At 38.4% G+C, this 22,134-nt stretch overlaps 1 long non-coding RNA gene and 1 pseudogene across 2 annotated transcripts in view; both read left to right on the top strand.

Moving 5' to 3' along the window:
• The window catches only part of LOC147584329 (uncharacterized), a 251,125-nt gene that overhangs the window by 142,911 nt on the left and 86,080 nt on the right, over positions 1-22,134 (top strand). The window lies entirely within an intron of this gene.
• Positions 8,520-8,636, top strand: LOC112861914 (U2 spliceosomal RNA; annotated as a pseudogene).

Raw genomic sequence — 22,134 nt, 5'->3', positions numbered from 1 at the left:
TTGACTTAAAGTCTATTGTGTCTGATATAAATATAGCTACCCCTGTTCTTATTTGGTTTCTATTTGCATGGAGTATCTTTGTCCATCCCTTCTCTTTCAGCCTGCTTGTTTCCTTAAAGCTGAAGTGAGTCACTTATAGTCGGGTCTTGTTTTTTTAATCTATTCTGCAACTCTTTATCTTTTGATTGAATAATCTAATCTGTCTACATTTAAAGTAAATATCGATAGAAAAGGAAATATTGATAGGAAAAATGACATCTTATTAATTGTTTCCTGGCTATTTAATAGCTCCTCTGTTCCTTTCTTGTGTTCTTCCTTTGTGACTTGATGATTTTCTAGAGTGGCGTGCTTTGGCTCCCTTCTCTGTCTCTTTTGTGGACCCACTGTAGGTTTTGCTGCATGGTTACCATAAGGCTTATATGATACATCTCATAGTTATAACAGTCTCTTTTAATCTGTTAACAGCTTAACACTTATCTCATACAAAACCTCCACCCTTTTACTCCCCTGTTTTGTCTTTGATGCCATAATTTTTATCTTTTTATATTGTGTATCTGTTAACCAATTCTTATAGCTATAGTTATTTTTTTAATATTTTTGTCCTTTAACTTTTATACTAAAGTTCAGTGGTTAACACATCAGCATACTACAGTATTAGAGTATTCTGAATTTAAGTATGTAATTGCCTTACCAACATGCTTTATATTTACTTGTTTTTATGTTACTAATTAGCATCTTCTCATTTCAGTTTGAAGAACTCCTTTTGGCATTTCTTTTTGTAATGCAGGTCTAGTGGTGGTAAACTCTGTCAGGTTTTTTTTTGTCTGGAAAAGTCTTTATCTCTGCTTCATTTCTGAAGGACAACTCTGCTAGTGAAAGTATTATGGGTTGGATTTTTTTTTTCTTTCAGCAATTTGAATATGTCATCTCACTCTCTCCTGGCCTGCACAATTTCTGTTGAGAAATTAAAGGGTTCACTGGCATCTCTGGCCCAGTCCTGACCCAGCTGGATCCCATCTACCCACCTTTCCAGCTGATTCTGTGCAGAATTCATCAGAGCCAGAGTTGAATGTCACCCTGGTCTTTTCCAAGAGCACTTCAACTCCTTGGCTCTGAATCTCCCTGCCCCCAACCTGTACCTGCTCTTTCTCTGAGGGGATGCTGCTAGCTTGCTTTGTACTACCCACACTCCAGAATCAGCAGTCTTGAAACCTCTTTCATCTGGTACTCAAGCCAGGCCTCCTCCAGAGGAGACCCAGGATGATCACCTAAGGCCAGGTGGGGAAGCAGAGGCACCTACTTGGGGGAATCCTATGTGGACTTTATGGCTTTCAGGAATAAGATTATCATGAATGTGGAAAGAGGATTACAGCGCACCTAAGGAAGACATAAACAATGATACATTATGAAGATGCAGAGCTCTAAAACAGAAAAGAGAAGAACTGGGTCTGGTTCTGTAAAGGTAATATTAATCACACGAATTTATGAGAATTTATTATTTATGACTGATTACCACATGTACTAACATTTATGTATATAGGTAACTTGTGACCAGTTAATTTTATTGTTCTATTGGGTTGCACCATTACACAAATAATAATGGTAATAATAAGTTTTTATTTGCTGAGCTCCTTCTAAATGCCAAGCACCATGATAATCACTTTATATAAATTATTTTCTTTAGTTTCATACTCTGTGTTTCTAGTCTTCAGTTGCTCATTGAATATGGTCACTATTTTTTTTTTTTTAATTTTAAGAGATGTGAACTACATTTTGTAAAATATTGGCTGGTTCCTAAAGCCCTGGAGGTCCTGAGGACAGACTAATTTTATTCATGGTTGGCATTTATCAGAAATTTGCTGTTCAATTTATATTGGTCATACCAACAAAAAAAATAGTTCTGTTTGTGTGGGAATTCCTCCAAATTCTTCTTAGCTTCTAGGAGAAAACAGTGAGAGGACAAGTTTAATGAGAGCTGGTTCATAAGCATTTCCTCTTCTCTCCTCCCCCATGCCTATTCCTTCCCCTCCCCTCTTCTCCCCTTCTCTCTGTCTCCTCTCTCTCTACTAAGTCTGGCAATGCCCATTAAAATAGTTGTAGGTGTAGTGTGGGGACATTTGGGAAGGGGGGCATCTATAAACACAAGCAGAAAGGTATCGTGCTTCCTCACATTATTCTGAGAAAGGACAGAAATTACCAATTTTAAGTTTCACTATATTCTAGGAGGGCACATGTTCCTCTGTGGGCATCCAGCCATGGTGCACTGGAAATCTAAGATTGAATTTAGTTGAGCCTCACTGGTTCTGTTAACGAAAAGAATAATACAAAAGGTCTCTGGGACATGCTGTTTTCTTCATGGGTCAGGAATTGGTTCTACTGTGTATGTGATGGGTTGAACATTGGACAGAATCCCGTGGAAGGTTTGTGATCCAGAGGATTGTGTTTCAGAATGCAATTTCTGTTCACTGAACTTTATGAAAAAGAAAGACACTGCAAAATGATGGTATGAAAGCTAGAAATTCATGGGCATGAGCACTGCTCTAATGGCACATTAAAGCTTGATGGAGCTTTCAAGAAAATGTAAAGATGTGAACAGAGTTTACAATCAAGAGAAAAAGACATTTGAGGCACCTGGGTGCCTCAGTCAGTTGAGCATCTGACTTCAGCTCAGGTCATGACCTCACAGTTTGTGAGTTCGAGCCCCACATTGGGCTCTCTGCTGTCAACACAGAGCCCACTTAAGATCCTCTGTCTACCTCTGTCTTTGCCTCTCCCCTCCTCTCTCTCTCTCTCTCTCAAAAATAAATAAATATTAAAAAAAGAAAAAAAACCACTTGAGAATAAAATGTACAATATTTTATAGACCATTTATAGTGATTTGATGTCAATTCATTTTGGTGAAGAGTTACAATAAGCAAATCCTCTTTATCATGTTCTAAGAGGTAGAATCCTAGTTTTAGGAATAACTGGTTAACAGCTCCTCTCTTCAGCTTTCCTTCTATCTCTCGTCATTCGAAGGACAGTGGGCATAGTAGAAATATTCAGGGTAAGAGAGTTGGATTGTAGTTTATACTCTGTCACACATAGGAGATGTGCCATGAGTCTTAGTCTTCCTATTTATAAAATTGAATAGTTGGATTATATATTCTCAAAGGTTTCTTTTACCTCCAAAATGTGGTTCAAAGTGCCCTTATAATGACATGCAGCTTTGTTCTCACTTTTTAAAGCTATAATGAGTGAACTATTCTGGCAGAATTTTGTCGAAAGGAGATGTTGCCTTTTTCAAAGATGTGGTTTTGATCACTTGTTTGAGGACCAGCCCATTGCTGGCCCATTATGTTGATGTCAAATGGAAGACTGAGGCCACATTAGTCTAATTTGTTGTTGAAAGAAAACAAGTTCAAAGCTATGTCCCCAAATAGTCAAATTCTGTTTGTAATATCTTGCAAAAGCCACTCAGATAAATGAAATTTATATTTTGAAGAATACTGGGTTATTTTGCATAACCTTTGATTTCACACATTTCTCTTCCATAATGTGTCAGTAGACTTTGTATTGATATAAAAATTTAGTTCTATCATTTTTTTTTCTAAGTTTGAAGTGAATGTAGCTTTCCAGGTTTCTTTATTTTGTCAACATAAAGTGAAATAAATCTTTGAGTACTAACTTTCCTTTTTCAGTTAACACATCATTTCTACTTAACACTTCCTTTTCCCAGGGCCGTGCTTGTACCAATCCCTCACCAGATGATTTCTTGAAAGGATTCCTGGCTCCAGGGCTATAGTGATACCTCCCAGGCCTCTAGGGGAGCAGGATGCATCTGGGCATTCTTGGTTTGCCCTCTTTTCACTCACCTAAGCTCTTATCAATTCCTTTCTTTCCTTCTTTCAAACGTCTCAAATGGACCATACACTTCTCTTCAACTATACTCCTTCCACCCTCATCCCAGCCTTCATCATCTCTCACCTGGACAATAGCCTCCAGATTTGTCTCTCTGCTTCCAAGCTTTTTTTTTTTTTTTTTTTTTTTTTATAGTAGGCTTCATGCCTTGAACTCAGGACCCTGAGATTAAGAGTCACATGCTCTACTGACTGAGCCAGGCTGGTGCCCTCTGCTTCCAAGCTTATACCCCCTGGTCCAGTCTCCACATAGCAGCTCTATTGGTCATGCAGGTTGAGTTATGCCACTAAACTCTCTCCCATCCTTTGGAGTCTTTCTTTTGCATACAAATAAAATTTCAACTCCCAAGACTATGACTGTGGTAAACACTGTGATGTCCTGCCCAGATTCCTCTTCAAAGAAAGATTTGTTGCCCTCGTTACTAGAAATGCTGTTGTTAGATGCCTTCAACTGTCAGACCTTCAGGAATGGCTTCAGCTTCCTGAAGGTGCATTGCCCAGGGTCCTGTCCTTCCTCGAGTGGTCCATAGCTGATGACAGGTCCATGCAGGGGTAAAAAGGCTTGGCTGTCTTGGCCCAGCTCTGGATTACCCTGTGGGACTATTCTGACTCCACATGGAGTTAGCTGCAACTGTCCTTTGGCGTTACTCTTAGCCCCCTTCTTGCTCTGCTCCATCTTGCTTACTTTCTTCCCCTCTTCTGCAGGTGTTGATCTAAAGGAAACTCTTTAATAAATATCTGGAAGCTAAATTCCACCTCAGAACCCAAATTGCAACAAAGGCCTATAATGCCCTGTATTATCTGGTCCTTGCCTACTTGTCCAACTTTATCTTGTGCCACTGGTACCCTGGCATATTGCTCGCCAGTCTACTTTCAATTCTTGGATTGTTCATTCCTACTCAGGATCTTTGTACCTGATGTTTTCTCTTTAGGGAAGCTCTTCTTCCAACAATGTCTAATTCTTGCTTATCTGTTCTCACCTTAAATGTCACCCCCTCTGAGAAGCCTTCCCTAGCCCTGCCCCCCACTATCGTCACTAAACTAATAATATAAATTAGATTGTTTCTCCTGTTTTTTTTTAGTCCATAGAATTATTTACAATTTGTCTTTATATATTCACTTGTTTCTACCACTGTATATACCCACTGTTTATACCCACTGTATCCCCAGCATTTAACTTAATTCTTGGCCCCTAATAGATGTTTCATAAATAATGACTGAATGAATGAATGGACTAGAAGATGCTTAAGGGAAAGCCTCAATATCTCTAGCCCTTTGGTCACTTGTCAAGATCACTATTCAGGGAGCTAGACTCTCCTAAAGACTGGGTCGGGAGGGCTACCCCAGGGCAGGACCAACACCATCATAGCCAGTTGCCTGGCTGAATGTTTTGATACAGGTAAGTAGTTTCTGCATCTAGTGGGGATCCATCCAGGTTCCTGGCCAACTGCTCCCACACTTGGCTTCTCTTATAGCCCTGTCTCTCTAACTTCCTTTCTTCTAAAGAAGTTTGCTCCACTTTTCTATGATCCCTTTATGATTTATATTCTCACCTTGCATTCCCTACCTTTGTTCATACCACTGTATCCAGCCCTAGTAAAGGCACCTCATTCCTCTATACTCCATAGCCCTTTGGGGGAAATCCTCTCATCTTAGCACACATACAGCCTGCCTGTAAAACACAGACTCACTATTCAACTCCATTGCAATTTAGATACTATTACTTAACATTTAGGCAGTACTAGATAGAGGCTGAGAACTTTACAAGGATGACTGCATTCGATTCCCATTCAATCCCAACTGGTCTATAGATTAACTACTATTATATCTATTTTGTGATGGACAAGATTGGTGAAGTGGATCCGCCCAAGGTAAGAGGTGACTTTGGCATTAAAACCCAAATGGTCTGATTGTAAGGTCAACGCATACTCTTAATTCTTCACTGCATTACAGTATAATTGTACAACTTGCTCCATTGAGACCACAGGACATTGCTTTCTAGTAAACAGAGTTTGTTTTAAATTATGCTTTGGTTTCTTTCTTTCTTTGCTTTAAAACATAGAAAAATTTGGAAAAGGAATTATAATAGCCTAGGCCTTAGAGAAATCAGTCTCATTGTGTTATTGTCTTACTAATTTTCCTTTTGACTCCTATTCTATTATGGATAGGGGAGAAGGGTCCATGGTCATTGTGGGGCCATTTGCACTTATATATTATCCTCTACAAGGGTGGAGAGTGTCTGGGAAGAGGCAATGAGCATACATTGGTGCCAATATAATGAACAGGAGTACAGTGAGCAAAACAGGTTTTCTTTTTTTTAAATTTTAAATTAGCTTGTATTCTTTCTCTTGTAAAGTAACTTTTGTTACATTATGAAAAAACAGCAGATGCTTATAAAATATTGATATATAAAAGTGTTACCAATATATTTAAGTACATGGTGAGTTTGCTTATAAGAAATGTCCATGGGTTTGTTATTTTATGAGTATATTGCCTGTGATATAATAGTTTATATAATCATTTTTTCAAACATGGTTGAAATTTTTATTTGATTTCCCCATATGAAACCATGTATTCTAACTTAGATACGTAAAAGTAAGTTAAATAAAAATTTAAAAAATTATTATGTGTTTGCTCTTTGAATTATAAGAATTAAAATGAGAGAAAATGAACTTTTTCACCTACCAGGTTGGTAAAAATTGTACCAATTTTTAAATGAAAAGATAATGTTTAGTGTCTGGCATTGGTGTGAATATTAGGGAAATATGTTTTTTTCTCTTACTTACAAGTTTTCTTACCCCCTAGGGGTAGGACAGAAATATCTTTTTTTTTTTTTTTTAATTTTTTTTTTTTTCAACGTTTATTTATTTTTGGGACAGAGAGAGACAGAGCATGAACGGGGGAGGAGCAGAGAGAGAGGGAGACACAGAATCGGAAACAGGCTCCAGGCTCTGAGCCATCAGCCCAGAGCCTGACGCGGGGCTCGAACTCACGGACCGCGAGATCGTGACCTGGCTGAAGTCGGACGCTTAACCGACTGCGCCACCCAGGCGCCCCTTTTTTTTTTTTTTTTTTAATTTTTTTAATTTTTTTTTTTTAATTTTTTTTTTCAACGTTTATTTATTTTTGGGACAGAGAGAGACAGAGCATGAACGGGGGAGGGGCAGAGAGAGAGGGAGTCACAGAATCGGAAACAGGCTCCAGGCTCCGAGCCATCAGCCCAGAGCCGGACGCGGGGCTCGAACTCACGGACCGCGAGATCGTGACCTGGCTGAAGTCGGACCCTTAACCAACTGCGCCACCCAGGCGCCCTCTTTTTTTTTTAGTATAAAATTTATTGTCAAATTGTTTTCTATACAACACCCAGTGCTCCTCCAAACAGGTGTCCTCCTCACCCACCCTCCCTTCCCTCCCACTCCCCATCAACCCTCAGTTCATTCTCAGTTTTTAAGAGTTTCTTATGGTTTGGCTCTCTCCCTCTCAAACTTTTTTAACCTCCCCCATGGTCTTCTGTTAAGTTTCTCAGGATCCACATAACAGTGAAGACATATGGTATCTGTCTTTCTCTGTATGACTTATTTCACTTAGCATAACACTCTCCAGTTCCATCCACATTGCTACAATAGGCCATATTTCATTCTTTCTCATTGCCAAGTAGTATCCCATTGTGTATATAAACCACAATTTGTTTATCCATTCATCAGTTGATGGACATTTAGGCTCTATTGGGGGCTCATGAAGATAAAAAGCGTCTGCACTGCAAAGGAAACAATCAACAAAACTAAAAGGCAACCGACGGAATGGGAAAAGACATTTGCAACTGACATATCAGACAAAGGGCTAGTATCCAAAATCTATAAAGAACTCACAAAACTCCACACCCAAAAAAAAAATAATCCAGTGAAGAAATGGGCAGAAAACATGAATAGACACTTCTCTCAAGAAGACATCCAGATGGCCAACAGGCACATGAAAAGATGCTCAATGTCATTCCTCATCAGGGAAATACAAATCAAAACTACACTGAGATATCACCTTATGCCAGTCAGAGTGGCTAAAATGACCAAATCAGGAGACTATAGATGCTGGAGAGGATGTGGAGAAATGGGAACCCTCTTGCACTGTTGGTGGGAATGCAAACTGGGGCAGCCATGCTGGAGAACAGTGTGGAGGTTCCTCAAAAAATTAAAAATAGGTCTACCCTATGACCCAGCAATAGCACTTCTAGGAATTTACCCAAGGGATACAGGAGTGCTGATGCATAGGGGCACTTGTACCCCAATGTTTATAGCAGCACTTTCACAATAGCCAAATTAGGGAAATGTATTTGAAAGCTGTCTCAGCAATTCCATTTCTTGGAATATACTCCACAGAAGTTCTCAACCATGTGCATAGGAATTGATGTATAAATCATTATATAAATAGTAAGGAAAGAGTAAGAAAAGGGTAATAATTATGGGTATAATTAAGGGTATTATATTATAATCATCAGTACTACAAATACCATAGAGCTGTTGAAGATCTAAGTGGACTGATACAGCTAAGACTTATTAATGATAGTGAAAGCAAGTTACAAAAGAATAAATATGTATTACCTTGCTTAGTTTAAGAAATATATGAATTGCTTCTCGGCCTTTTGGCTAAGATCAAGTGTAGTATCTGTTCTTATCAGAAATATATGACATTTATGTGTAGAGGCATATGAAAGATCAGAAACGTTATTAATGTTTACCTCTGGGGAGAGGATGAGATTGGCCAGTCTGGTGAGGAAATAGAGGAATGGTCACATTCTCGGTGTTTCTATTAAATTCTCTACCAATTAGGTTTTTGTACACTGACTATCCATACCTGAATTACCTTTTTAACTTTAAATTTTTTTTTTCAACGTTTATTTATTTTTGGGGGGACAGAGAGAGACAGAGCATGAACAGGGGAGGGGCAGAGAGAGAGGGAGACACAGAATCGGAAACAGGCTCCAGGCTCTGAGCCATCAGCCCAGAGCCTGACGCGGGGCTCGAACTCACGGACCGCGAGATCGTGTCCTGGCTGAAGTCGGACGCTTAACCAACTGCGCCACCCAGGCGCCCCACCTTTTTAACTTTATAGCAGAAATGAAAAAAATTTACTGTGAATCTATAAATTTTTGTTTAGTTTAAAATTATGGGCTCTATGTGTAGTGCATGTGGCATCTGAATTATGCTACATTTGGGGGATATTATTGCAGTGTGACCTTAGTGTATATTTTGTTACAAGGAACAGAAACCCATTCACAAAATATAAGTAGAATTAAGGGGAGTTTATTGAAAAAAATGTAAGAGAATCATAGGATCCTCATGTATAATCCAGCCTCAAGGAAACGGAGTTCAGAAGCTTCTCTCTCCATTTCTTTTTCTATAGCCCCAAGGTCTTACATTTGTTCCTCTTCACACATCTGCACAATTCTCCTCTGCAGACTGCCTACCTCTTTTTTTGTGTGTCTGTTTGTTTTTAATCATCCTTGGATTTATGATTTTACAGGCTTACCACCATTTTGAGCTGAGGAAATTCTAGGAGATACGTACTTTGGATAATGACTTTGATTCTATCAGTTAACTCAATCTGATATTTTATTTTTGAAGTTTGAAATTAATTTCCAACTATTAATAGTATTTAAAATTTCAACCATGTGTAGTTCCTGTTTTTTACTCAGGTCCTGCTACTAAAGTGCAGCCAAGTTTTATATAAAAAGCCCTATTTAGTCAGAAGTTTGTGGGCAGTGACATATGGGGTGGGGCCAAGCAAAGCTAAACAATGTGCTATTTTGGCAAAGCTTGAGTTCATATGGCTAAAGGCAAACATGTGTTATGAGCAAAGAGGAGGACTTACAGCTAGTGTTCAGTGATTATTTACTCTTCATTTACAAGAAGGAAAGTTGACTTACATTCTTACTGATCCTCATTGGAACATAGTCTTTAAGACTAGCCCACTACGACAGAGGTTTATGATAGGAATTAATTGCCAGTTGAGTAGTATGTCAAATGTTTCTTACCTGAACCTAGTAATTACCCTTCTCAACACAGGCAGTCCTTACTTTGCACATTAGTAGGGGATCTAAAAATGACCACGCAGAATGATTTGAATAATCAATGCAAAAATTACCATTGTTCTGTGATCTTATAATAATTTTGTCAAAACATTAAAAACTCTCTTCCTGTCATGTTTGTATGGGGAAATGAAAAAAGATAGTAAAACCAATTTGTAATTAGTGCACTATAATTTATAACATTAGAAACATTGAGAATTAAAGTGCTTTCTTGGTAAAACAGTTATTAAATGCAGTTTGAAGAATAATTGCCTCCTTGTCATAATACATTTGTATGGAGTGAGCATCTTTTCTTTTTTTATGTTTTTATTTATTTTTGAGAGAGAGAGCAGGAGTGGGCACGAGCGGGGGAGGAGCAGAGAGAGGAGACAGAGGATCTGAAGCAGGCTCTGCGCTGACAGCACAGAACCCAACATGGGGCTCCAAGTCTCGAGCCATGAGATCACGACCTGAGCCAAAGTCAGACACAACCGACTGAGCCACCCAGGCCCCCCAAGTGAGCATCTTTTCTACCTATGCCTTGGTGATTGCCATACTCTTTTCTTGGTTTGGATTGGCTCCCAACACTGTATCCTATGTGCTTTCACGGTTGCGAAATATTTGAGAGTTCATTTAATGTAGTGTTTTGCCAGTGTCACTTCCTCTGGGAGATCTTCATCCTTCTTGTCATAATCACCTTCATCATTTATGTCAATAAGTTCACCCTCACTAAGTTCCTGGGCTTGCATATCTGGTGTCTTAGATGGTAGCAATGTTTCTTCCATAACTCCATGTACATTCCATGTGAATTTCACCTATCACATTATCACTTTTTTTTTTTTTTGCTCTTTCACCTTTCTTGGCCAATTCCCATTTTCAGTTATGCATTTTTATAAAATGTCATGTGGATTTATCACTGGGAGACAAAGAGGCAACATATAGGCTTTACTCTGTGTGAACTGAGTAGCTGATGGAGGAGTGGTTGTTGGAGGACTGGTGCTTTTTGAACTGTGGCAACTGCAATTTATGCATAATGGTACTGTGTAAGGAGAAAACTGCCTGTATATCTCACAGAAGTGCATATATGTATTCACCCAAGCACAGGCACAAAAATGTGAATAGTGGTACCATTCATAATATTGCTAAATTGGAAACTATTCAAATGCCCTCCAGAAGTAGAATAGAGAAATAAATTGTGGCTTAGTCATAATATGGACTACTTTATAGCAATGGGGTTGAACAAATACAACTACATGAAATAACGGGGATGAATCTCACAAAATGTTGAACAAAAGAATCCAAATATCAAAGAATATGAGTTCTTTGATTCCATTTATGTAAAGTTCAAAAACAGGCAAAACTAATCTATGGGATCAGATGTCAGTCCTTGGCAGAGGTAATGCCTAGAAAGGAGCATATGTGGGCTTTGGGGTGGTGGTAAATGTTTGCTTCTTAACCCAGGGCACTGATTACACAGGTGTTTTTACTTTGTGATAATTCAACAACCTGTACACGTTTGATTGGTGCCTCCGTCTATAGGTGTGTTACAGTTCAATAAGACTTTTACTAAAAATGTAACACATCTCTCACAATAACTCACAGATAAAAATTTGTAATAAATTTACTCTTCTAATGTAAATTACAGTGGGTTCTGTGAGCTCCCTAGAGCAACCTCAATAGCACTCCCTACTTGCTGGAAGTAAGTGCTTACTTTCTTGATTTTGAAGAAAAAATGATGCCTCCTGTTTCCCAATGCCTCCTGTCCCCAGCTAATGACTACCTCTCATACAAGTAAGTATAAAGACCATCGGTAGAAAAAGGAGCATGCCTCCTCAGGCCTGGAAGACACATTAGAGCTTCAGCTTAGGGAAGAGGGAGGTGCCTGGTTCCCAGCCTCCTAGGCTAGGAAGCCAAAGGTACAGGCGCAGGAGGAGGGGGGTGGTGGGGCATCACCCACACTCGAGAAGAAAAATAATGATGAAATGGGGATGAGCAGGAGAGTATGTCACACCAATTCATATCATTTGTCACTAGGCTATCATTAAAAAGAAAAGCTGGGAAGGGCTCCACAGCATGAAGTGCAGAAAGACTGCTACTCTCAGGGCCAGCAGCCTCTGTACCATGTTCCCCAGCCTGAGTCCACCTCACATCTTGAAGTTACCAATGGGGCCTTTGACACCACAGGCCTGTGTATCCAGAAGACTTGAGTTAACTCCTTCAAACAGCATGATCAAGTTCTTAAGGCAACTGCTTAGAAAACGGGCTTCCAGAGAAGTGGGTGGGTTTATCACATTTCAAAAAAAAAAAATTAAGGCAACATTCAGTTCTTGATTAATTAATTCAACCATTAGTTATTGTCCATTTACCATAATTATTGGGAGGGCCTTAGGCTAGGCTTTCCCATTCTTTATTTTCTTTCTTTTTTCCTTAGGTTAAAAAAAAATGATCCAACATAACTTATGTGGTAATTCAAATTGTTCTGTAAGGTCTTTTTAAAAAATCAGTAGTCCTTTAACCACAATTTTCATTTCCTATTTCCCAGTGACAGTTAAGTTCAACTTTTTATTTTTTTTTTAATTTTTTTTTTTAAATTTTTTTTCAACATTTATTTATTTTTGGGACAGAGAGAGACAGAGCATGAACGGGGGAGGGGCAGAGAGAGAGGGAGACACAGAATCGGAAACAGGCTCCAAGCTCTGAGCCATCAGCCCAGAGCCTGATGCGGGGCTCGAACTCCCGGACCGCAAGATCGTGACCTGGCTGAAGTCGGACGCTCAACCGACTGCGCCACCCAGGCGCCCCAAGTTCAACTTTTTAATGGATTCCTTTGATATTTTCTGCTGTATCTCTAAACCACATGCTTATATTGCTACCTCCTGTTTTTATAGCATTTGACATTGTATTAGCTGCCATAGCATTCCATTGTATTGGGTTACTATATCAAAATACCATAAACTGAGTGGCTTAAACAATAGACATTTATTTCTCACAGTTCTGGAAATTGTGAAATCCAAGATCAAGGTGCCTTCCCATTCATTTCTTGGTGAGAGCCGTCTTCCTGGCTTTCAGATAGCCACCTCCTTACTCTGTCTTCAGTAATCTCACCATGAGGGCCCTACCTTCATGACTGAATCCAACCTCAGTTACTTCTCAAAGTCCCGTCTCTAAATACCATAACATTAGGAGTAAAGCTTCAGTATATGAATTTTGGAGGAGCACAGTTTCACTCCATTCCAGACATTATCTCTTGCCTTCCAAGTGGGAAAAAATGAAGATGTCTTCTTGTTTCCTTAACCTCACAATATAGTCACACTTCCCATCCCCCATCTCCCCATGTAATTGTATAATGATTTTAGTAAGTCAGTTAAGCAAGAACCCAGAAGCATGCTGCTTTAAATACAGTTGAATCCCAAACCTATGCCTTCCAACCTTGACCTCTGTCCTGCCCTGGCAATCTCATATAGCCTGTACCATGACTATTCAGGTCTGTGTGCCTTTACTTATCTGATCCTTCTACCTAGAATGTCTTTCCTCCTCTTCTTCACCTGGATTCTTCCATCTTTGTTATTGTTGTTGTTTTTTATTCTTCCATCTTTTAATTCAAATCTGAATTCAGACCTATTTCTACCAGCAAACCTTCTCTTGCCCCTGCCTATTTCTACCCAAGGTCTCTGACTTGGGAATAAAACTTTAGTCCTACAATTATCATCCCACGTTGAATTTCTATGTGTAAGAGTATCCCCACCTCAAGACTATAAGCTCTCTGAAGAGAGAGACCTTGCTTTTTCATCAGTGTATCCCTAGTACTAGCACTATGCTTAGCACATAAGATGCATTCCATACATGTTTATTTAACAAATACAAATCAACTGATATTTGGTGCTTTCATTCACCTGTGCCTTCAGGTTTTGCTTTTCTTAATATCAGTCAGATGCCTTTGCTTTAATGGGACTAAAATTGTTTCCTACCAGTTAATGATCTTCTTGGTTCCAACAAGATTTACAGGCCAACCACAATTTGCAAAAACTATCTCAGAGACAAGAGTCGTGGTTACACTTGACTGACTTCTTAATGGGCATGTTTCTTACTTAAGAGTATAACTGCCCTTCGCTTATTAGAGTTGCTTTGTACTAAATCAATACAAGAGGGTCAGAGGAAAGGGCAAATAATCCTTATAGTAGTTACAGCACTATCTCATGATAAGAAAACAAGATTGGAAGGTTTACTAACTGAATGGATTTACATTGCAGGAGAGTCTTAATCTTTTGTTACTTCATAAATGAGTGGATAACCCTTAGGTCACAAGAATATTTTTTAAATGTAATTTTATGCTTGCTTTATTACTTCCCTAAGACCCTCTAGCTTGTTTATTTAAAGTACCTTATTATAATCTCTCCTTCTTCCTTCCTTCTTTCCTTCCTTTCTCCTATCATTTTTATAGAACTTATCTTTTAGAGCAGTTTTAGGTTCATACAAGAATTGAGGTGGGAGATACAGGGATTTCCTATATATTGCCTATCCTATGCATGTATAGCCTCCTCATTATTAACATTCCCCACCAAAGTGGTTCATTTGTTACAGTTGATGAAACTCTATGCACCTTTGGTTATTCTTTTAAAAAGAAAGGTGTGTGATCTCCGTGTCTTTTCTCCACTGCCTACAAGGTAGAATTTAGATGTGATGGTCAGAATTGCAGCAGCCACATTAGGTCATGAGATTGAAGCTGTTTGCTCAAAGTATTGGGCCATGAGTGGGGTCTCCAGCATCATGGAGCAGTTTCATGAGCCTAGGTTACCTGTCAGTTATGTGACAGAGAAACAAACTGCTATCTTGTTTAAACTATTGTTTCTTGGGGCGCCTGGGTGGCGCAGTCGGTTAACCGTCCGACTTCAGCCAGGTCACGATCTCACGGTCCGTGAGTTCGAGCCCCGCGTCAGGCTCTGGGCTGATGGCTCAGAGCCTGGAGCCTGTTTCTGATTCTGTGTCTCCCTCTCTCTCTGCCCCTCCCCCATTCATGCTCTGTCTCTCTCTGTCCCAAAAAATAAATAAACGTTGAAAAAAAATTTAAAAAAAAAAAAAAAAAAAAAAAAAAAAATAAACTATTGTTTCTTTGGCCTTTCCTACAGCTGTACCTAAACCTGTGTCAGGATATGTAAATTTCCATCATCCACAATTTATTCCTAAGGACTAAAGCATAGTATCATCTAGATTTTCTTCTTAAAACTCGAATACTCTGGGAGAGGAGACATATTAAAGTGTTTAGGTCAGGAACTTCTTGACATGATTAAACTTATCAAATTATTTTTATTCATTCTCTATTTTCAGGGTTCTGGATTAAAGGAAGATTCTGTTGTTAATATTGGCATTGTATTATTCAAGTTAAGAAGCCTGACTGGGGATAGAAAATTTGGCTATCTCTGCACAAGGCTGAGTCTAGAGGTGCTTGTTAGCACAGCTCCAGAATTCTCTACATGAGCAAGACCATATTTTAATGTGAAAGCTAACAAAGAATATGGTCCTTCAGGAGCAGGGTCTAGCTAACAATTCATGAGGCTGTGAATGAAGTAGTCTAGAGTACTGCTTGAGAAATAAAATAATTTAAATACTTTTAAATTGGCAACTGGCTTTTAAGTGGGTACAACTCTTGATGTACATTATTTTTAAGGGGTTTTACTCCCAAATGGCAAAAATATTTTGTTCCCGATAGAGTTGGCTGTGGACCTTAAAACAATCATGTCATAAGGGCAGAGTTTTTTTCTGCATTCCTGTATCTCCTCTTCTTTCTCCTTTTTTCAGGATGCAATATTCTCCCCTCTTTTGCCTCATGATTTCTCTTATTCCTCTACCCCTATTTTGTATCTTTGATTTTCCCACCCTGTCTGCTCAACATTGTAAAAGATTCACAGTCTACAAACTTCCAAATCACAAAGCAGTATTTCTCAAAATGAACCACTCCATCTGTAACTGATATGCTAAATTTGGAGATGTGAGAAACAAGCAGGTGGATGGTTGACCTTGAACAAAACACTTCACCTCTCTTGACTTCAGTTTTATTGTCTTAAAATATGGGACAGTGATTTTGAAATAGTTTTTTTCCTAACACCGCACTCCGGGCTTCCTCTTTTTGTTATAGACTCATTTGGAGGTGCCAGTACTCATTCTGATATGTAATAAATACCTCCTCCACCCTCCTCTTTATGGGCACCATCACCCTTCTTTGCTTTAACAAGAGAACTTTGTATTGCTGCCAAAAGGTATGTGGATATGGGAGAATTAACTTACTTGAACAGAAGTATATCAGTGTTTTTATACATGAAAAAAATGATGGAGGACATGAATTGTTGCAAAACAAAAGAAAACAAGAAAATTTGAATGTTGACTAAGAACTTGGAAAAACTGCTTCCCTGCTTACTCTAATTATTTGTCCACATTCACCTTTGTGTTTTTACGAGTATAGTATAGTTTAATTTAGTTGCCTTTTTGGCTTACAGGAAAATATTTTGGGAAATTAGTATTCATGTATCTAGTCCTTAGCTAGTTTCTTCACTGATATCTATCTATCTATCTATCTATCTATCTATCTGCCGAACAACTAAATTCCTCCTTGTTGATTGGGCAAAGTAGTGTTTATTACTGAAATTCCTGGCCAAGGTGGAATCTGTAGACTACAGTCTACCTCTTTACTGATCCCAGCTAAAACTCTAGACAGCAGACAAAAGGACTTTGAAAAGTAAGGATTAATATGGAAAATGGACAATGAAGTCGAAACTTGATTAACAACCTGTAGCAAAGAGGAGTTTCTTTTTTGTTGTTTTTGTTTTTTCTCCTTCAACTACTGGATTTGAATTGGGTTCAGGCTGGCATGTACAACTGGCAGCAAGTGCTGACAGAGAAATACTGGGAGAAATCATTTATCTAGGAGACCAGGAAAAGTGATCTGTGATTTCCCGAGTGTAGAAATAACTTTTTTTTTCTTCTGATTTTTCTGCCCTTCTAGTTCTGAGTCAGGGCCAGCCTCAGACATGGCACTGTACTGCCATCACTGTGATGAAGGCACTTTTAACCCCAAGAGAAGACCGAGTTTGAAGCTAAAGGAACTGATGAAAGGGGCCTCTTTTGTCCACAGAGTATGGGGGAATCTCTTTATTTTTCTATTTTATTATTCTTCTTTCTTTATTCTGAAAGCAGTGCCAGTTGTGTGGAACTGTACAAAGCACAGGAGGCCCCATCTTTCTAGCCAAGGGAACTGGAAAAATTGTGTCACTGTGAACCAGAGTGCAGGAGAAATGCCAGAAAGAGAAGACTAGAGATGAGGATCCCTTAATTCTAGCACAAACCAACATTAGGTCTTGGCTCACCTCCAAGTCGGGCACATGTAGGCCAGTTACAAGGAAACAGTAAAGATTTCAAAAAATAAATTGCTACATAAAAAACCTGACCAGGTCCCATACTTTCAGGCCTTCACCAGGTAGACCCAAACAGCATAGTGAAACCTTTAAAAATAAGCTAATATTGGGACTAATATGCTCAGAAGGCAAAATAGACTTTGTGGTTCAAAACAGACCTGGTTGGTGGTTTGCTTTAAAAAACCCACATTCACACACATTCTTCAGATGATTTTAATAGGGTCCAGTGCCTACAACATAATATTCAGATGCTCATTATAGAATCCACAATTACTCAATATACAAGAATCAAAACAAATGACCAACATGCAAACAAAAACAAAACAACCCACAAAAATTCAGGAAACAATCATCAACAGAATTGACAGAAGGCAACATTAAGATGACCCACGTGTTGGAATTACCAGAAAAATACCTAAAGAAGTTATAATAACCATTTCCATGAAGTGATGGTGAACATTCTTGAAAGGAATAGGAAGATAGAAATTTTCAGTAGAGTAAAAGTTATAAAAAAGAAACAAACAGAAATGTTAGAACTAAAAAATATAGAATCTGAAGACCTGAACAAAACTATCAATCCACTTGACATAATTGATATTTATAGAAATTTTCAGGCAACAACTACTAAAACACATTATTGTTAAGTGCACATGGAACATTCACCAAGATGGATCATATCTTCAACTCTAGAGCAAACATTAAAAAATTAAAGAATTGAAGTCACACAAAGTATGTTCTCTGGCCATAAAGAAATTATATAAGAGGGTACCTGGGTGGCTCAGTTGGTTAAACGTCCAGCCTCAGCTCAGGTCATGATTTCACGTTTTGTGAGTTTGAGCCCCGCATTGGGCTCTGTGCTGGCAGCTCAGAGCCTGGAACCTGCTTCGGATTCTGCATCTCCCTCTCTCTCTGACCCTTTCCTACACGTGCTCTGTCTCTGTCTCTGTCTCTGTCTCTCTCTCTCTCTCTCTCTCAAAAATAAATAAACATTAAAAAATTAAAAAAAAAGAAATTATGTAAGAAATAAATAACTGAAAGATGTCTGGAAAATCATCACATGTTTGAAAATTAAATAACAGATTTTTAAATAATTAATGGATCAAAGAAGATGTCACAGGGGAAGTTAGAGTGTATTTTGAATAAAGTTAAGAGGAAAGCAATAATGCCAAAATTTATGGAGGTGAGTAAGGCACTGCTTAGAGTGAAAATAAGAGCATTAAATGCTTATGTTAGAAAAGAGAGACTAAGGAAAGGCTTTAGTAATATTCTAAGCTTTCATGTCAAAAAGCTAGAACAAAAATCCAAACCACCCAGAAAAATGGAAATGAAAAAGATAAATAAAAACTGCAGACAATAACATCAATGAAACTAAAATCTGCTTCTTTGTGAAGATTAAAAAAATTAGTAAACCTCCCCCTAAATTGGCGAAGAAAAAAAGGGAGAAGATACGTATTACCAAAATCAGGAATGGAAAGAGGAGATATCACTACAGACTTTACAGATATTAAAAGAATAAATTGTGAGGTCAAAGTAAAGGTTTCATATTTTTGCATATGAACAGGCACTTGTTGCAGCACTTTTTCTTAAAAAGATCATCATTCTTCCATTGGATTGCCTGTATATCAATGTCAAAAATCAATTATATTTATGTGGGTTAATTTCTTAACTCTCTAGTCAACTCCATGGATTTATATGGCTATCCTTTCACCAGTTCCATAGTATCGTAATTACTGTAGATTTATAGTCAGTCTTGAAATAAGGTTTTATGAATCTCCCAACTTTGTTCTCCTTTTTTGAAAAATTTTTAACTATTCCAGGGCCTTCGCATTACCATATGAATTACAATGAAATATTACACAGTAATAAAAATGAATGAACTACTGATACACCTAAAGAAATAAATGAATTCAAGTGTATTTTTTTAAGTGAAACAGGACAGTCTCAAAAGGTTAAATATTTTATGATTCCATATATATGACATTATGGAAAATCAAAACTTTAGAAAAAGAGACCAGATTAGTGGTTGCCGGGGTGAGGGTTTGACTACAAAGGGACAACATGAAGGAGTTTGGGGCGGGGTGCATTGATAGAACTGTTATCTTAATTGTGGTCATAGGTACATGATTCTACCCATTTGTGAGAACTGAAGGAGCTTTATAATGAAATGAGAGAAATTTCCTGTATTTTAATTAATAATAAAAAATAAAAAATAGTGTTTATTACTAATATTTTATCTTTGCATATATTGCTCCCAAACTGAAGGATCCAAGTATGAAAATCTGTTTGGCTGGGTCTGGCTGTGACCATGTCTTAATTTTCAGGGATGAGGAGAGGTAGTCTTGCGTAGCTCTTGACTTCTTTAATTGGACTCCTACAAAGTTTTGTACAATTAGGAATTTCCAAAAGTAGGGAGAATTTGGAGGGGCCAGTGAGAATAAAGATAGATGTCCATTAGAACATCTTCATCAGTGCAGAGCATGAGGATTAGGAGTAGTGTCCTCATCCAACTAACTTAATCCCTTTGGGAATGGTGCTGAGGAAGAGCAAAGGCCCCAAATTTTGCCTTTGGAGTGAATACTCCTTTCATATTCCTTTTTATCTCACTTTTGTTTTATTTTTTGAGTCCCAATTTAGAACCCACTCTCTACTACCTATTTTCCCCACCTTCTGTCTTGGAAAACTCTACCCCTTTCTACATTAGGGAGGCTTCATAGTCCTAAAACTCCTTGTGTTGTAAAATGTCTGGAGCTGAAGACTCTGAATACTGAAAGATTTCTTCTACTCATGCTTTGCTGGGTATGAATGCAGACAAAGACATGTACTTTGGTCTGTAGAGTGTCCTAATTCCTAGTTCCACCAGTAGCAGCCATAGCTCATTTCCTTCTGAGTTACCCAGCGGCAAAGTGTATCTGACTACAGCAAATACATTTTTTTTCGAGTGACTGAAACATCCTTTCTCACATGAGAAAGGTATAACCCCTTATTAACATTTTTTTTTTTTAACTTCTCCTTACAAAATAATCACCTTGGGCATTACTGAGCTAAGTAACACTTGTCTCCTCCTTTATCTTGCTTTTATTAAAAGGGCCCCAAATTATGTTTTTTGTGTTTTCCAAGCTTTTAGCAAGGGTAGTGGTCTTATTCCACCCCATAACATGTCAGTGAAAACTATGAATTAACAATAACTTGCACATTTATATAATGGTCAGTTACAGAAGCATATTTTTATAGGAGCAGCATCAGGAATTCCCTCTTCAAAACAGCCCTCCCAGAGACCTCTTCAATTAAATGGCTTTATCCTGTACCTTCACAGCAGCCTTTATATACATCTATTTCATCACTAACTATGTTATATCAGATTCTCTCTTTATGTTTTATCTCCCTCACTAGATTGGCAGCATATGTAGGGCAGAGTGTATCATATTCATGAGTTTCTAAAGTGTGTTCAATAAGCTGTTACTAGGTATTATACTTTAAAATACGGTTTTGTAGATACATATGATTCGGAATGATGATTAAACAGGTTTATCTGTTTAAGATAAGATTTTAAACATTCAAGATCTCTCAGAAACATTCATATATTTATTTATTCAACAAGTGTTTGTTGAGAACCCACTGTGCCAACTACCATCCTGGACCCTAGGAGAATTCCACTGGAAGGCCTAAAAATAGGCTGTAATACATCCTAAGAATAGGATGTAGGACAGCTTACATCCTTGTAGGGAAACACATAATAAATACATAAATGGAGATATGATATGCTGAGTGGTGATAAGTGCCATAAGGATAAACAAAGTGAGGTAAGAAAATACAGAGTGACAGTCTGTGGTGAGGAGGTCAGGGGGAAGATTATATAGGATGGTGGTCATGGAAACCATGGTAGTCTTATTAAGCCTTTTTTTTTTTTCTTTTAATTTTTTTTCAACGTTTTTTATTTATTTTTGGGACAGAGAGAGACAGAGCATGAACGGGGGAGGGGCAGAGAGAGAGGGAGACACAGAATCGGAAACAGGCTCCAGGCTCTGAGCCATCAGCCCAGAGCCCGATGCGGGGCTCGAACTCCCGGACCGCGAGATCGTGACCTGGCTGAAGTCGGACGCTTAACCGACTGTGCCACCCAGGCGCCCCTAAGCCTTCTTTAATAAGGTGACATTTTTGTAGAAACCTGAAAGAAGTGAGGAGGTGAGCAATGCAGATATCTGGAGAAGGAATATTTAAGGGAAGAGTAAATATAAAAGCTGATATGAGTATGCCTGGTGTATTCCAGAAATGGTGAAGAAGCGGTATTACAGGAGTGGATTAATCTAAGAGGAGAGTGATAGGAAAGGAGATAAAAGAGATGGGGTAGAGATAGGAAGAAGGCTGGGGGAGCAGAAAAACAGACCATCTGTGGTAGATCATATGAAGGTCATCATTGGAACTTTGGCTTTTATGTTGAGTTAGATAGCAACACATTGGTGGTACATGGACAGAGGAGTGACATAACTTGGGTTGCTATGTTGACAGCAGACTGAAGGGGAGAAGGGCAAAAGTAGGGGAACAAGTTAGGAGGCTGCTTTAACAGTTTAGAAGAGAGTTGGTGGTGACTTGAACCAAAGTGATGGTGGTGGTGATGGCAAGAGGGTGACAAATTTATTTTTAATTAGACCCAGCAGGATTTCTGGATGGATTGGAGATGGTTGTAAGAGAAAGGGGAAGTAAAGGATGAGTCTAAGGATTTTATTTAGCTTAAGCAATTGGGAGAATAATTGTTCCATTTACCACTGAA

Source organism: Puma concolor, chromosome A1 (genome assembly GCF_028749965.1).
Source record: "Puma concolor isolate L17-30 chromosome A1, mPumCon1.1.hap2, whole genome shotgun sequence".
In the NCBI taxonomy this organism is placed as follows: Eukaryota; Metazoa; Chordata; class Mammalia; order Carnivora; family Felidae; genus Puma; species Puma concolor.
The sequence above is the reverse complement of the archived record's forward strand: the minus strand, read 5'-3'. Positions and strand labels throughout refer to the sequence as shown.